The sequence below is a fragment of the Nipponia nippon genome, unplaced genomic scaffold (assembly GCF_047370975.1).
Source record: "Nipponia nippon isolate SJK-2023a ecotype South Korea unplaced genomic scaffold, ASM4737097v1 scaffold_1, whole genome shotgun sequence".
Taxonomy (NCBI): Eukaryota; Metazoa; Chordata; class Aves; order Pelecaniformes; family Threskiornithidae; genus Nipponia; species Nipponia nippon.
In genome coordinates, this window is record NW_028262290.1 from 16280272 (window position 1) to 16298012 (window position 17741).

The window sequence follows — 17741 nt, forward strand, 5'->3', positions numbered from 1 at the left end:
ACTGGGTTTTCAGTATTAAAAACAAATATTTTCCAGGATTCAATTTTCAACAAAGAGAATCCAATTTCTTTGAAAAAATCTTGGGGCGGGGGGGGAACACGCACAATAAATATTTTCATTTACAATGAAGGGGAATTCTGTGTGTGAATATGAGTTCAAACAACTACTTAAATATCATTATTTTAACTAATGTTTGAGCTTTGGTGATTTTTGAAACTTTGTCTTTCTTTCTTATCCAGCCGTGTAAAGCTTATTTTTCAATAAGAGAGTGTTAGTGAGCAACAGAAAGTTGAACGTGAATTTGCCCCTTCTCTGCACAAAACTGTAACAGAGTCTCTTGTAGTGTGTGGATACTGCAGGGAAGTCATGCTCCAAGTTTCCTTCCCTAGTTCATGAGGGGACCTTAAGACAAAGTCCAGCTGCCTGGATCAGGTATTTGGCACCCCAATGCTTATTGCAAATAGACATAATACTGAATCTAATGTTACCTAGCTGTTAACCTCAGAATATGAAACACCTCTGATAAGTTGTGTCAAGAACACATGCTCTCCCTCAAAATTGTGCTCTCCCTCAAAATTGTGCAACCAGAAAAATTAGCAAGTTCTGCATACAGGCGTATATGTTATTTCAATATAAACAATGGTATCATAGGAGAAAACAGGAAAAAAGGAGAAAAACAAATGGGATGAATGATTTTGTGGAAATGCCTGCTTGGTACATGGGTCATCAAAAGTAGTGAATCATATCCTGCAAGATCCTGTTCTCCTCCATCAACTATAGCTGAAACATGGATGCCAAATGCAGAAACTTTAGATGGCTAACGTGAGACCATACGAGGTCTGCACAGAGAGGCTACCATATCTCTGAGTCTCTGCCCAGGCTTGCTGAATTGGTGCCAATAGGGGCTGAGGGTTTGCCTAGGCTTGTTATGTCCCCTCATCCTTTTTGTCTGGGCTTGTTGCAACGGCTGTATTTTGTCTGGCTTAGTGCCTTTAATATCTCCTTCCGTACAAAGTGCAGAAACTAAGACAAGCATCTATGGCCCCAGGAGGAGCTGTAGCCATGAACTAGGCCAATTTTTAATTCTGCTTTTCAAGACTATAGCTGTTTACAATGCCTGGCTATGTTAACTTCTAAAATGCATTGGTCAGTAAAGATAATGACTAGTACTGCAAAAAATTGACAGTCTCCAAGTGATGTAGAGTAACACTGGGTCAGAAAGCTAAAAATAAGAGTAGCACTATTTATTCTTTGCAAGGGGTCAAAACAGAAAATGAGAAACATGTTGGTATAGCCTACCAGAACACTGACTTGTATAATGTTGATTTGTTGATGGTACTGAATGAAGTGCAATGTGGAATGAGCAAAATAAAAGGTTATTAACATCTCACTATATTATTTTAGAACTTGTAGCTACATTGCCACAAACTCTTTGCTTGGGCTAATATTTCTGAGAGGTCTTAGTGAGGTTTGTGTTATCCTGCAAAGCAGAGGTACTTTGTTTCACTTTTTTGCACAGAGGTGCTTTTCACTTTTTTCCTCTTACAAATGTCTATGTGTATGAGAGGACCAGCTTTTTAGCAAACTGATAATGACTAGCAACACTCAGTGAAACTGTTCCTCACTGCACATTAATCCCGTGGCTTCTGTGTTTGTAGCCATGCCTGCCTGCAGCTGGGAGACTCAAGTACCTGTAGTGCAAGAGAATGATAGGAAAGGAAAAATGAAGCTGGAATCAAGAGAGAGCAGGATACTTTAATAAAACAGCTCAAAGTATCTTTTAGGATTAACCTTACCATTCTGATTTCTAAATTGGATGCAAATTATTCAGGCTTTATTCTATTGTTTTATGGAAGCGTAAGTAAACATCAGTGGAATATAGCTCTGCTACACAGCTGTCTTTTCTATTCATCACCTTTACCTTGTCACAAGTCATCTTACATAGTGGCAGCTAGTATAAGCAATAAAATAAAACTATAGAGCTCTTGGTCTTTCCTAAGCTAATGGATGTAAGCCCACAGTTCTCACCATGACAGCCAGGCATTTGTCCCATTTGTTCCTTCTCTTTTTTTAACACTGGTATACTTCTTACTTTCCTGTTTCATCCACAGAAATTTCATACTATAGTCAGCACAGTTTGTATATTACCTGATAATGGGAAATGAATCAAGCTGTGTTCTGCTCTCTGTGCCTTGCGGAGTATCATCATTACATGATAATAGTGGAGATAGATCAGAATGGCAGAACATATGTTTGATTAGTATCTCCCAACAAGGGCCCAAATTTTATTGGTATTTAATATCAGTAGGCATCAGAACAGAGATCATCAGTTTAGTGAGAATCTATGCTAGGCTTAGTATAATTATCACTACTCATAGCCTTGGGTATTGGGTATTATTATGGCGGTAGTCATGTAGAGTTGTAATGTAACTCTAGTAGCTTTCTATCTGTCTTTTCTGAATTTCATTTTGTTTTATATATTTTAAATATGTGTAATATGGAAAACAGAAGATACCTAAGTGCCCGGCGGGATGATGATCACAAAATATGCTTCAAAGATGACATTCACTGCACATTTTCAAACAGCTGCAGTTTTACATCAAAATTCTGGATGTCTTCGTGTGGTTTAGTTCAACGATTTGCTAAGATACAATAGTAATTCTATCATTAAGGTAAGTTACAGAGTTCAGCTTAACTGAAGACTTATTGTAGAAAACTCCCAGAGGAATGGCAAAAATAATTGCAAAACATGGATTTAAACTGTCTGATAAAACAGAAATTGAACAAAAATATTGCCTTTAAATGATTTTTTTTCCACTGCAACATCTCACTATTTCATCAGAAATTCAATAATACTTTTCCTTTGACCGCAGTCTCACTCCCCATGTGTGGTATCCTTGAATAAATTTTGCTATTATTATTATTACTTTTAGTAGTACTTCCAGAGAATATATGTCTAACCATTCTACCCCTGGGCAAGATCTCCCTTTGCACCCAGTGCTATATTAACTCAGAACAAAAAGATATCCCAGCCAAAATCTTAGAAATCAAAGCACAAGACAACGTTGGTAGGCAAGCCAGGTAAAAGAATGAGCAACAGTCTGGCTCACCATCACATTTTGTGAAGAAACCACTGAGAAATTGTTATTATGTATGGTTTAAAATGGTTAAAATACCACACAGGCATAAAATACCATTAGAGGTGACCAGGAGGAAAATGACAATTAAATGATGTGAGAAAAGAAGGTTATTCTCGGAATGATGGTGGAATCAAACACATTTGCCAGGTCTGTAGAAAGAGGGATCATGAGAGGGGAAAGCAGAGACACGGGTCTGGATGCTCATGTCAGCTATTGAGAGCTTGGCACTGAGCTTGGAGGGGTGCTGCATGAAAATGCTCCCTTGTAAACAAGCCTGGGAGCTTGTGTTGTAACGTACAGGGAATTTGCATGTAACGTGCAGGGAAGAGGCTGAAGGCAGATGAGACACTCTTCAGTGAGATCGGCAGTGCTGGACCTGGCCATTGTCCCACCCTTGCTGAGGACTCACTGGCAGAGGCAAATCAGTGGGACACGGGTTTCTGTTGCTGCAGGGTCACTTGTTGAAAGGCCTCTGAAGAGGAATCTGCTGGTGCCATCTGTATAAAGAAAAAAGGAAGTGAGCTCCTTTGCATATGCAGAGGGAAATGAAACAGTTGTGTGCGTCATAGCTATTCCTCATTAAACTGTTTGTAAACAAGTCGTTTGTTTAATCTGCCCTGGAGTATGTCTTACAGGATAAAATGTTACTGGTGAACTAGCCACCACAATTATAAAGGGCCATGAGATGATGCTTTGCAGCATAGAGCTGATCATGGGCAATTTACCACAAGGTGAAATAATTATATTTATTTCTTGCCTAAGTCATCAGGAGGATCTGCTTCAGGGAACTGGAGCATTTTCAATGGAGAGCTTGACCAGTCAGAGTAATTGAAAGCAGTTCAAAGATACCCTGAGAGAGAAAAACCAGTCCTGGGAAATAATAATATGGGCTGTTTGTGAGTTTTTTGGGCAAACTAGCCAAGGAAAATTACTGGGTAATTTAGCTAGATAGCTTCTCAAAGTGACTTAGAGCCTAGTGAGAACTCTTTATTTGAAAAAAGTATGGGGGTCTGCAGTTAGCCTCAGAATAACTCTAAGAACTTGCTCTGAGGGATTTTGTGAACTGGGGAATGTTATACTTTAGGAACATCTTTTCTGTCTTGGGTAAACTGATTTCAAAGTGATCAGGAATGTCAAGAACATTCAATAATTTTAGAAGAGTGACTAAGCTTGCTATGAACTCCAAAAGTGAGTGCCATGGGTGCTCAAGATGCACGTGGGCATCTCATTTCATACTAGATTCACCCAAGAATGAACATAAAAGCAATAAGATAAAAAAGATCTTTAATCTCAGCAAAGGATAAAAGGAATGAGTTAGTGAGAATGTCAGGTAGATTAATTAAAGGAGTCACAGTGAACAATATTAGGCAGTAAATAACATTAGGGCATAACATAATTACCATTTCTAAGAGTTATTTATCACCAAGTAACCCTTTTTGGTCTAGGCCAGTCTTAATCCCCCTGGGCTCATGTACTTTTCTGGAGCAGACACACCTTTAATTATGTAAAACCTTAGCTTTCTTAATTTTTAGGGCTGATCTGTGCTTGGACAAGTTATTATTCCACTTTGGTTGGATCCTTCCAGCCCTCTGGCCCCAGTCCTTCATTTCTTTGCTGGATTTTTGAACTAGAGTCTTGGGCAGCACTTGTGCTGAAGCATCATCCCTTTGTAACTCACTGAGCCTTCCAGGGCTCTCGGATGCCACAGACTGTGCTTTTCTCAGGGACTTCCTTGTGGCACTCATTTCCAGTTTGATTTGAAAAGCTTTTTTCTCTTGCTTTCCTACACCCTTTCTTCTCAAAGAGGCAGCACAAGAGAGTGTCCTGTAAGGAAAAGGATGAGTTTTCCTGGATACCTGTTCTTTGTAAGAAGTAGGACATCTTTTGATTCTGAGGTAATATTCTTCTCTGCTTTGTTTTGTAGAACCACCCAAGCAAATGCCACAGGATAACCTGCACTTTTTCCCTCTACTCCCAGTGCCCAATTGTATGTTTTACAAGTTAGAATGAAAACCATTCCCCAATGGAAAATGACTATTTGGTTCAAGGCAAAATGTTTACAAATGTGGATTCTTTACAACATTTTGTTTCAAAAAGAAGATAAAAAGAGAAAAAACATTTTGAGGTCATCAGAAATGACCAAGGATGTTTCAGTTTTGCATTTCAAAAGATCTTTTTTGTAACAGAATTCATTGTCTTTAAATATATATAAAAGCTTAGTAAAACATTTTAAAGGTCAAAATCAGACAAGAATGATCTGATACTAATGAGGCAATATTCTTGGATTAATCCCAAAATAAGTCTTTTAAAACTACTGAAAATTAATTCCTCGAGATATGTCAAAAATGTTGTATTTTTTCCACTTTTAATGGGTGGAAGGAATAAGCTACATCTCCTCTTACTGGAAAACTCTCCTTGCTCTTCCCCCACAACATCTCTGTAAGCTATTATGTCAGTGGACCTTCTTCACCTCTGTTCCTCAGGTTCTGGGGCTGCAATTCATCTGACTTAACTTTGATCTTTTAAAGGTTTAGCCAAAGTTTGTTGCTCAGTCTTCCTCTGCAGACACTGTAGAAAGTTGAGGAACCCCAGAGAGCCCATACAGTTGGGAAGAAGTACTTTATGGAGAAAGTATCAACCTTGTTTTAGAAGGAGACTAGACAGCCAGATGAAGTCAATGGGTAAAGGAGGCTAGGAGATGAACTTCAATAGCAAACTGCTTAGTTGTAATGTTAACCATAAGTACAAAAGAAGTAATACCAGCCTTGCCTTTTCCCTCTCTGAAAAAAGAGCAAAGCAGAGAAAAGCAAGTGAAACTCAGATGTGTCTGTGGTGCTTGCCTCGGAATAGAAAAATTCCTGAACTGAAGAAGGTGGCTTTTTCTTCTCTCTTCACCTTTTCCTTACAGTCATCTATGGCCATATAGGTATATATTGGTATACATATATTTCATCTTCACATCACAGATGACATGACATAACCTTTCCTTAGTGAAACTGAGTGAATTTCTAAAAATAAAAGATCAGTATTAATTAGTCCATTAATACAGGTGCCTAATTTATTAAGAATTTCTCGAACACCTGAATGAGAAGGAAAATTTGGTTTAGGATGCTAAGCTGACAATACATCTGAAAATTTTAGTCTTATGTATACAATGATAAAACTGTGCTACTTAATCGACCTTGGTATAGTGTTCTGACTTCTTGTCTCCACTAGGCATAAAAGCTACATTTTTATCTTACATTGATGAAGATTATAGTCATTACCATGTAGTGAAGACTGAAGGTGTAATTTAAGTAAATTCTGGTAACTCAGGGTAATCCCTAAACTCCTACCCAATGTTCTTCTCAGTTTGTTTAAACTTGTGAAAACTGTATCTTCACTAGGATTCTGTATTTCTTTTCACCTGGCATGTGATCAGAACACACTTTTTCTTCTTCCTAGCTTGGGCATAATATTATATGTGGTAAGTCTAAGTACATAGTTGAGTTTGCCTTTTATACTAGCTAAGCTAATAAGTAAATACTAAGAGGAGCTCATCTTGGTAAATTTAAGACACATTAGGAATATTCTGATCTACCTACACTATGCTTCTCACATGCCTTAATTGGAGCCTACTAGCAACATATTTAGAACACATTTAAATATTCAACTCCATGCAAGGGCTCCTAGTGCTTAAATGTTATGGCTGGAATACTTCGTAATACTGTATAGCCTCTTTTCCATATAAAAGAGCCTTGAAATGGTTTTGAATGACAGAATATTGTGAAGATAAAGGTGTGAGTGACCTGGAAAAATTTACTTCCTGTATCGAACTAGCAGTGGAAATAATTCTTTAAAGATGGAGCAATTGAAATGAATACCATAAAAGCACTCATTAATATACTGTTGTATTAATAATAATAATCCTCATTTTATTACAACATAGAACTGCTGTTACATCAGCTGTGCTAGTTTCAGCCCTTCTGCAAAACGACCAAGCCTTTGTATTACTTAAGTAAGAAAATACATAATGCCTAGTTAATAATTCTGTTTACTTTTGACAAAAACTGTGGAGAAAGCCTGTGCTGAGGAAGGTGCTGAGCGTCAGGCAAGATGACAAGCGTCTTCAGCTTCTGGTGTGAATCAGGGGCACTGAGCACCTGGCAGGTTGAGCCCTGCATAGAAAAGCAGTATTCAAGGTCAACATGTGGGGCTGTGTCACACTTCCTTTGATATTCTGAGTCCATAAATGTAGGAGTGGATATGTTACTCTCTTCAGGGAGTTTTTTTTTTCCATCTGTAAAAGAGGTAGTAATATGTCTAACATTCTGCAAATATTTATTTAACAATTTTGGGCTTCATGCAACAAGAAATCTAACTGTCTCTTAAGACAAGCTGCTTACGAGTTAAAAATATTCACCTTTCTGACTTAACTATTTCAGAGCCCCCTGGGCAAAGCTCGGAGTTTGGAGCATCAGCATCTCCTCCCATCACGAATTCTCATCACGCCACAGCAGGGAGAAGCACACTGACTTCAATGGAAAGACTTACTTCCCATATCAAGTTAACAGTGAACCATTCCTGGAGCAAGTGAATTTGAGGACAAAATTTTGGCCTTTAGGCCAAGTTCCTTAAGACAGAAACATTGGAGGAAAGGCAAAATGCCACTCACATTTGCAGTGTGGTATAAATAAATAATATTGGCAGAAAGTGAAACTGCACTGAAAGTCATCCTTGCTTTTAGTACAAACAAGGAGCTCCCTGTGCAGCAAACGGAACAAATGAATCCTGATTTCCTATGGATTTGTGCCTCGTGGTTGGATTCTCTGGTGTCTAGTAAAGTGTAAGCCCCGTTTAAAAGTTTTTCTTGCATTTCAGGCATTTAGGCCATCTCTCCCCCATAGTATGAACTCATCTGAAGCCTGTCCCTAAACGGAGCATGCTAAGGAGTGCTTTTTCTTCTGGGCAGCAATGCCTTTTTACTAAACTTGTAGAATTTTACCTCTGACACCCTTTTCTCACTGACTGAGGTTGGCCAACAGGTTCAAAAGTTATGGATACAGTCAGACAGACAGGAAGTCTGACAAGCATGGGCAAAACAGATACACATATATATGTAGATAATGTAATGTTATCTGAGATCTGTCAGATTAATCTGGGCTACCTGCTCGTCCGGTGCCAGCTCATACCTGGCCCACGTGCATGAGGTTCCCAGAAGACCAGGTGGGCTCTGATGACCTCCCCCAACAAGTGTCTGTCCTGTGGCTGAATTCTTCACTTCTGGCACAAGCTGCCCTCATGAAACACCTCAAAATGCAGGTGGGCCTGTCAATGCTGCCTTTTGCACACCCTTTCAATGGTGTCCCCCTTCTCTGATGCTTCCTCGTACAGACGGACTCTGAATCTCTCCTCTCTACTGTGCTAAGACGCTCATGGAAAGCCTGAAATATGTTACTGCCCACTAAAATCACAGAAGATGAGCTTTATAGGGAGTTATTTAACTCCCTTATGATGAAGACCATTTTTTTCAAGCCGTTACTACCCAGGAGTTTCTTTTGCGACATATCTTGCAACATTTTTCACTTTTAAAAATGCGGCCTTGCTTATGGCTTCTAATGACCTATTCTGGAAATTTTAGCTTCCTTCAAATTGCAGGGGAAAAATGGAGTTCATGTGAAAAAGGAGGATTTTTGCCTAACAGAGATTGGGGCTCTGGTCTGAAAATTCTTTTGAAGCTGTGGAGGCCTGTGCCTCCTTCTGCCAGTAAGATTATGCTGCGTAAGTGGATTGTGACCCAAAAAAATGACTCAATTGTGTAAGACAAATGGATGTTGCCAGTTTACAAGCTCTTTAAAAACAAGCATCATCTGATCACTCCAGTTATTAGGCAATTTAACACAACATCAAAAGAAACAAGGCAGTTACCTGATTTCTTCCATATCTGCTGAGTTAATCCAGTATCATTGCTGGCCAGTCTTAAAACAGAATGAGAATAAATATTTCAGGAATAAATTAAAAGAGATCAGTGAGAAAGGATGTTAAATGCTCCTCATTAATCTGCCAGGGAAGAAAGATTAAAATAATTACAGTTTAAAATTTTACACAGGTTTCATTAAACTCCAACCAGACTTTTCAATAAAGGATCACTGCTCAATGGCAATTGTTAGAGATGCCATCTAAGAGGGCGGATGTATTATCTGTATTTTATAGTCATGTAAAAATGTAATAACTTTGGTCACAATTAACTAATATAATTTTGAGCTGGAATATTGATTGGAAATCACACATAGCAGCCCTAGGTGACTAAAAGGAGATGTTGTGTTCTTCTAATGGTGGCTGGACAGGAATACTCCACGTACTTAGTTATCAGCCACCCTGATGACTTTTGCCTAGGAAGGAGAGCAGGCTTTGCAGGCTATTTTCCTCTTCTGCGCAGGCTGACAGAGAGAGAAATGGAGTATTAACTACATGCATACTCAATACAGGTGTACTGATGTGGAGGAAGAGGAATTTGTGTGGTTCAAGATCTGATTGCCTTTCTTCCAGAATCAGTAGGGGTGCAAGAGGACAGACCACTTTCTGTTCATGACTGGTGTTTGCAGATGGCATGGTTGTCAGTGTGTGCCTAGTGCATTGATCATGCTATATTATTCATCTACTTAGTCCTTTTCTGATGAGCAAAGGAAGCCTGAAATGAAAATTTCATTACTCTGAGAATGAAGTACCGCAGATGTGAGACTGGCATTTGCAGTCCTTGTATACTGTGTACGCTCTTACTTGGATGACATGTAGCATGTGATAGGTAAAAGTTGTTTCTAGGTCTAGAAGAGTACCCCAAGTTCTGGGATAAAAGGAGACATTGTTCTTCCATACCCACCATGCAAAGCCCATTTTCTTAGTCATTGACTATAAAGATTCTGGTTAGTTTTGGTTTTTTGTATGCAGCCAAGTTTTGGAAAATTCTAGCAAAGAAACAGAGAGAGAAAGCACATTTGGAGAGAAGAGATAATCACATTTCTAATTCTGTGAAAATTCTCAGAATTGCAACCTGTTTAAAGTTTTGAAGCTAGGTGAAAGCAAAGCTGCAAGTCTTTATTCTCTTTGTGACTTGATGTGAAGTTAGAATAAGATTTAGACACAGAACAATTTTTTGCATCTATATTCAATGGTCAACCATGGTTTTCCCTCAGGCAGAAGAAAATTAATCAGGTTGGCAATATTAACAAACATTTTCTTAAATCTCTTTACTATTGTTTATGTCATTTGTTTTTCATTTGAGTTTCCTCTTACCCTGCTTTATTCATGTTGACATCGCTCTTCTAGTGAAATATCTCCTTCCTATAAAATTTGGCATTTAGAAGTTTTTTGAAATGCAGAGCTCCTGAAAACAAGAATTAAAATCTTTTAGAAGATTGAAACTAATAATTACAGTATTAAAATAAATAAGGACATTCAGCCATAAATTAATCTAGTTGTACTGTAATTGTGTTTTAATTTAAAACCAATAATTCTTACAAGGACAGACCTTGCTGCCCTATTCACAAAGTAGATGAAATGATACATACACACTTGTTGGCATACTGTCATCCTTTTTTATTATATCCTATTGGAGATTCTCTTGTGTTTTTCTCCATTTCCATGATGATCTTTTATTTTATTTTTGTATTGCTGCATTTCATTGTTACAATAAAATATAATTAAAAAATTAAGGAGAACAAACATAAGAGTTGGAAAATCCATGTTAAATGAACAGACTTATTCTTACTGCTAATAAGGCTATTTTCTTTTCCTCCTGGTTGCCTGAACCAGCCTTTTTCCAAGAAACAGACAAAATTTTGAAGGTTAGTCCTTCAACTCTTCAAAAAAGACAAAAATTGTCCTTCCTATCTATATTCCTTTTAATTTACTTTTTTTCTTTGTTGTTCAGCACAAAATCAAATTTCATACAATAGTAAGAAAATACCTTTTTTTTCATTTGCTCAAACTTAAATGAAGTAATATAATTTTTGTGTATTATTTTTAAAGCACATGACAAAAATAGATATATAGATATACCCTTTGCTGTAATTATTTAATAAGTAAGTATTCTATAATTTATTTTTTAACTCCATACAAGACTGCAGACCTGACATTGAAGAACAACTGAACTTGGCATGTTTCTGATTTCTGGTAAATACCGGCCATGCTATAGAATCCTGCTAAATTTATTGCTGTGTATTTAAAGTCACAATATAAAATGTATTTCTTTGTTTAAAAGAAAAGAAAAATGTAAAAGTGAGAGCTGGCTTTTGAAGAATAATACCAAAAGGCAGTAGAAGATGAGACCTTTTTATATTTATGCCAAAGTTTAGGCACAGTAGCAAAAGTCTGTATAGCAGTCAATTAATTAGGGTTTCTTTTTGTGAGTGTAGAAAGTAAAATATTTAACAACATGGAGTAATGAGGTGGTAAAGGGAAGATCCCCTTCTTTCACAGAGGCTGTTAAGGCATGATTTGGCCTGCTGTGGTGTGCTGAAATCGAGTGCAGGTTCTATCCCTTCTAAGACCACACAGCTGAACCTAATTTTACCCTGTTGCAGAGACCAGGATCTTCAGTTAGCATCTACCACATCCTGGCCCCTTAATCTGTGTGTTACATGGTGGCACCTCCCACAGTAAAAGTTCTAATACTCTCACAGAACCTCAAACTAATTGTTATTGCATGACAAACATATGGAACCACAATTCATATTTACTAGTATTAGCTGATTGCACTGAATATATTTAATCTTGTTTTCATCACTTGATTTTGTTTTTTAGTGGAACTTTCCCTGAAAGAAATGCTCTTTAAAACTTGTTTTAGAAGTGCTGTAGCTTGTATTGAAGTATGCTTTCAAAACCATATTTTTGAAAAATAAAATTTCTTTCAAAGTATCATACATTGGCAGTAAGAATGATACAGCAATAAAATAAGTTAATGAAGTTCTTCCACAGATACTTTCCTTTAGTCAGAAGGTGCCTATATTCACAGCATCAAAGACCTAATGTAGTTGGCCTCTCTGCACTGCTTTTCTCAGACCTTCAGGCTGAACTGTTCATACAATCAGTCCCAAACATGTTTTACTCATCGTGAGTCAGACCAGTTTCAAAGTTTAAATAAGTGATCTTTGCTAGCTTAATTCATTTGGATGGAAATAGGTGAGGAAGAACTCACCCAAAGAGCTGAGTAGGCAGATTTTAGTGAGGTGGTTACTGCTGCTAGGATGGTGCCAAGCAGGATGCAGTAGGTTGGAAGGTAAGGCTGAGGCCAGTGCAAGTTGATCAGCAGCCAAGTCCGTAGCTTCACTGCTTATTCTGTGCACTGGGACTTAGTCTTGTGTGTCATCAAGGATCAGACAACATTCTTCTGGGACCAACCCGCTTTTTGGGTGTTTGAGGTAAAGAATGAAGTTGAATAGATCCTAATTTGGTGGTTCTAATGTGGGATGGAAACACGAAATCAAACAGTGGCATGGGTTATTCTCCACCAGTAGGAAGCCTTCAAGTTTTGGATTGGAATCTTAAATGATAGGATTATCATTGATTAGACTTATTGATAACCAGACACTCTTGCTATACCCTTGGAGTCTGGGAACATTCAGGCTTGGAGTCTGGATTTGTGGACTTCTTTGATTTGATTCACACTTGCTACTTGTGTATTTGCTGCCAACATTGTTTAGATAATGCAGCACATCTGACAGGCTCTGTAGGAAAAGCATGTCAAACAATGATGTTCTTTGTTGTGGCTCGGCTGGAATGTTAAACCAGGCTTTAAACTATAGTGGAGTCAAGAAAAGATTAAAACATTTTTTAACAAAGGCTTCAAATGCAGAAATTAAACAACTTAGTCCTTCCACATCACAACCCTTGGATCACAGCCAGGGTAACATTTACAGTGTATTGAAGGGACTCATTCATCGTGCAGATAAAGAGATTTTTTGTTTTGTTTTGTTTTGTTTTAAAAAAGGGAACATATTTTCAGCACAAAATCTTGATCTGCCCAAGTGTACCAGGATCACACTACATGTTAATTCTTAAAATTATTTTATTGCTCATGGGAACATAAAAAGAAAGATATTACACTCTTTTGATTTTATAATTCTGCTCTGTATCATTAGATTCCTACATCTGAAGACTGGTGATGTCACTGATTGCTTTGACCTCTGGTGTAACCCATACCAAAGAACATCAGACAATATTTTGCACTGTTTCAGGTAAAGTGCTTTTTTTAAGACATCTGATACTAATTTAAAATCTTCAAACCAGATCCCACAAAGACATACAAGCATTTTTGAAAAAAAACCCAAAACCAAACAACCAAAACAAAACCAAACAACTGTACAGGACTTGTTTTTAGAAGATCCTTTTAAAAACTATTCAAGAAAAAAGCATCTTTCATGTAAGACTCCAGTGGTTACTGCACTCAGGAAGTGTGAATACTTGGATCACTCCACTCCAGAGTGAAGCAAGTTTCAAACCTCTGTTTTCTGCATGTGAGGACACTGTCTTAAGCATCAAACAATAAGCTCATTGATGAAGAGAGCTTCATTCTGCTGAAGGTGATTCCTTCCATCAAGAGAAGAGTGAGCAAGATAGCACATAACTCTATCCTAGCAGAAGTGAGGCTTGGGGAGGAGTGAGGCTTGAGGAGGGTTTTTCTATAAGAAACACAAATTAAACCTTGAATTTGTGACTGAATTATACCTCAGTCTTGACTTAGATGTCAAAAAATAATTTCTCAGAGGAAACGTAACATGAGAGAGAATCCATCACATGTCTGGATAAACTAAGTAGTACTAAGATGTAGGTACTTTGTGGACTTTAACTTAATAGAACATAAACTACTCTTATTTGACTAGGTGGATAAAATTTCAAGAAAAAGATGCTTTTTTTCTTCTGTAAAGAGAAAGAGAAATCATACTCTAGTTCTCAAATTATACAAGGACAGCTAAAAAGGACAGCAGTAATATGATTATGAACATGTTTGTAGTTGTATGAGTGAAAGTGTCTTCTCCATTACAGGTTGCAGTAATATCAAAAGGATTCCTGAACACTGATTTTAAGGTTGAATGAACAGATACAAATGCATCACCACTTTCCAGCTATATGCACATGTCAATGGTTGATCCAACTAGCAGGCAAAATTCCCCAGTCCAACATATATACACACTGTCACTTGACAGTCTTACACGTACCCCTCTGGCTTTTCAGATGCATCCCTCTAACACAAAGCAGACCAGACCAGCAGTCCCTCTAGCCTGTACTGCAGCTGCTCTCATTCTGCTCCAGTAATCACCTACCTGCTCCATTTTCAACTTATATTCAACACCGATATAGGGTATTTTTTCCATTGCAAATGTTGGCCACAAAGGCTTTTGTGTGACTCTTTCATTTATTCCCTTCTATGGAGTACTGTTAGGATTAAGCACTATGAACTATATTCATTAAAAAAAAAAAAATCTCACAAACCCAAAACTTGTCTTTAATCATTTGTGACTATGGAGTTGGACATTTCTGTCCACAGCTGAGTCTTTGCATTAAACAATAGACTTATTGTGGCCTATAAAGCTGTGTGGAGAGGCCTCTGACATAGTAGTGATATAATATTTGCAACTATATCCAAAGGTCTTCTCTTTTTGCAGCATCTTTCTTCATACTTTTTCATATTTTAGATTAATAAGACATTTTTTACAAAAGATTTAAACTTGCATTGAGCTCAATAGCAAATGTCTTAGTTTAACGTTTGATTACTATTATTTAGTACAGTTTTTCCCAGATATTTGGGTGTCTAATAAAGGTTATTAAGAGAGAAAATTGTTTCCATAAAGAATAACAGCAATACCTGTTTCATAATGTCACCTGTAATTGGAATGAGCAAAGTGATTAAGAACATATAAATGAAATTCGGCAGTTATATTCTGGTTGTTTCAAAGTGCCTTATGAATATAGGTGAGCAAATAATGGGATGTTTCAGTCTGGTGGCTCACATACCTGACAAAATATAAGGGAAGAAAATCAGTTATGATGAAAGCAGAAGTTCTTTTTGGGGAGAGAGGAGAAACAACTCCTTCTCTATTAGGATTTTATAAATTCAAAACATGTTTTTTCAGCCCATCATTTTTGTTTTGCTAAGTATTTCAAAATTATTTAAATCCTGTATTTTTCCTTTTTTCATTTAAATTTTTGTTGTTCTCTTTAACAAAAATGTTGTCTGACACAAAAGCCCAGAAGTTTTACTTGAAAATGTCAAAGCAAAGTTCTTGGCATTTCAAAATATTCCCAGGTATATATTTTTTTTAATTTCATTCAACTTTTTCACATAGTTTTGGTTTCCAAAGATTTTTTTGGCAAATTTAGTATTCATTAAAAATTTTGCCCCACCTCATTTACAAACATAAGCATACCCACATAACACCCTTTGAGGTAGCAAAGTGTCATTGGCCTACTCCAGCAAAGCAAGATGCCAAATTATTTCTGGGGAAGGAAAGGAGAAATGAGTTTCATCCATTGAAATAACTGAGGTCAACGAGCTCAGCTTCCCACCAAAGGTGCTTGGCATGCTGAAGACTTCAAGCTCTTACTTGTCTACAAGCTTCTTGCTCTGAGGTTTGGTGTTCCCAGCAGTATACCGGTAGGTCTTGTCCCATGACAACATACCACGGCTCCCTTCTAGCCTCCATACCTGAACTTCCTTCCCATGTAAGCAGGACAGGGAGGATGATACATACTCAAATCTTATCATGGTATGAGGCTGGACAGCAGCCAGGCTCAGGATCTGAAACCATTTGCAGGTTAAACACTAGGGACATATAGTTGTGTCTGTCCATCTGACACAATCTTCTCCAACACCTTCCTTCAACCCCTCCTCTTGCTCTTTGCTTGGCGGAAGGGATGGCTGGATGGGGTCAGGCATCAGGGATCACTGCTTTTACAAGCCATCTGTTTCACATATCTTCTCTTCACATAGACCTGTTACAGACAGTTATGGGAGGACAGAGGAAGGTAGAAGTACATCTTTGCCCAGACAGGAGAGTGGATTAAGTATGAGATAGGTATGCCTAGGGTGGAGGAATTTACTCCACCTGTGTACATACCAACATGAGCTGTGTGCACATATAGGTCTTGGGTGGGGATGACAGTCTTGTCTTTATCTCCTCTCAGATAAACAGAGCACACTGTTCTTGAAGTCAAAGGTAGAGCAAGGAAATAAAAACAAACTGGTTTTCAAGTAGGGAACTCAATTCTGCTAGTAAATGTAGGTTTCTGCAGTAACAACTGCCAGGTGTTATTTCATGGTCTCCTGAGGTATTGTGCCAAAGGTAAGAGACCGAAAAGAACTATCTATCCAGGCAAATGGATATAAAATGCATGGATCAAACTAATGAACAGGAAAAAAAAATGCTTTCTATGAAAAATAAGCTGACTCAAGCACTGTTTGACACAGTCAATGATAGGTAGGAGCAGTAGTCTACTTTTATTAGTATTTGGCCTGACCTACCTGGCTTTAGAAAAGGGCCTCAATTATTTTCTTTAATTAAACGAGTTAGACTTATCAATTAGTTTACTCACATGAGATATTCCTGTACATGATTAAACAATGTGAAATTATTAGAGATTTGTTAGCAATATCAAGGCAATCCAATTTTTTTACCAGCTTTCAAATGAGTCAGCTTTCAGCTAAGGTACAGGAAATCCATGCAGACTTTATGACATTTAGCAAATATTCTGTCTCCGGCAAATGCAAGTACATAATTTAGAAGGAAGCGTGCTGTGGGATTAAACAGAACACAAAACTTAAGCCATGTGCTGCCTGAGGACCATCTCAAACACTTATTCACCTCTTTGCAAAAAACAGCTGCCAATATGCTAAAGTAGGCTTTGTGCTTAAGATGTATTTGCCTGATGTCTTGTCAGGTAAATCACTGGTTTTAAAACTTGGTCATCCTGTGTGCTTCCTCCCAGGGGTCTGATGTCTCCAGGGATTGCTGGTAGAATATGGAGTCTTTCACCTGTAAGGTCTTTGGTCTGTATCCACAGTAAGCTGAAAAGTGCAAAATCTTCCATATCTTTTTATGTTCCCAGTGTATATATTGCTAAAAGACAGAAGGAGCTATTTGCAGTATGCAACAAAATGTTTAATTACTCTGCAATCCTGCATGCCATTTAGGGCCTTAGTTGTTTAGCTAAATCTCACACAGGTGATGAAACCCATCAACACTGGCACTAATTGGAACTCCTGTGAACAGTTTCAGAATTTGTCTTTCTACCTGCCACTTCAAAGTGGAGTGTTGTTCTGCCAAAAAGATACCTCCTCCCAAGTGACAATGAAACAGAACATTAGCACACCATGGAGAAAGTCTTCTTGACTCCATCATATATAGACTGAATTTGGGTTCCAATGCTGTCCATCTGGATCACTTGAAGAACAATTCCTGTAAATCCTGTATGTTTTCTGTTACTGAAGAAGACCACCTTCATGTGTAAAACTGCTTCTTACATGAAGGCTTATGCCCTATTTTATTAAAAGAGAAGACAGAAATAGGAGGAGATACCACCTTAGAATTCATAGGGTTATGACAGAGGCTTTTAAGTGCTCTGAAT

The 17741-nt window shown here is 37.7% G+C and overlaps 1 long non-coding RNA gene across 1 annotated transcript; it reads left to right on the top strand.

Moving 5' to 3' along the window:
* Positions 1-2558: 2558 nt before the first annotated feature.
* LOC148057250 (uncharacterized) lies at positions 2559-13329 on the top strand. The gene is made up of 3 exons (XR_015699667.1): positions 2559-2672; positions 7565-7965; positions 13259-13329. It is a non-coding gene; the product is annotated as an uncharacterized LOC148057250 (long non-coding RNA).
* Positions 13330-17741: the final 4412 nt, after the last annotated feature.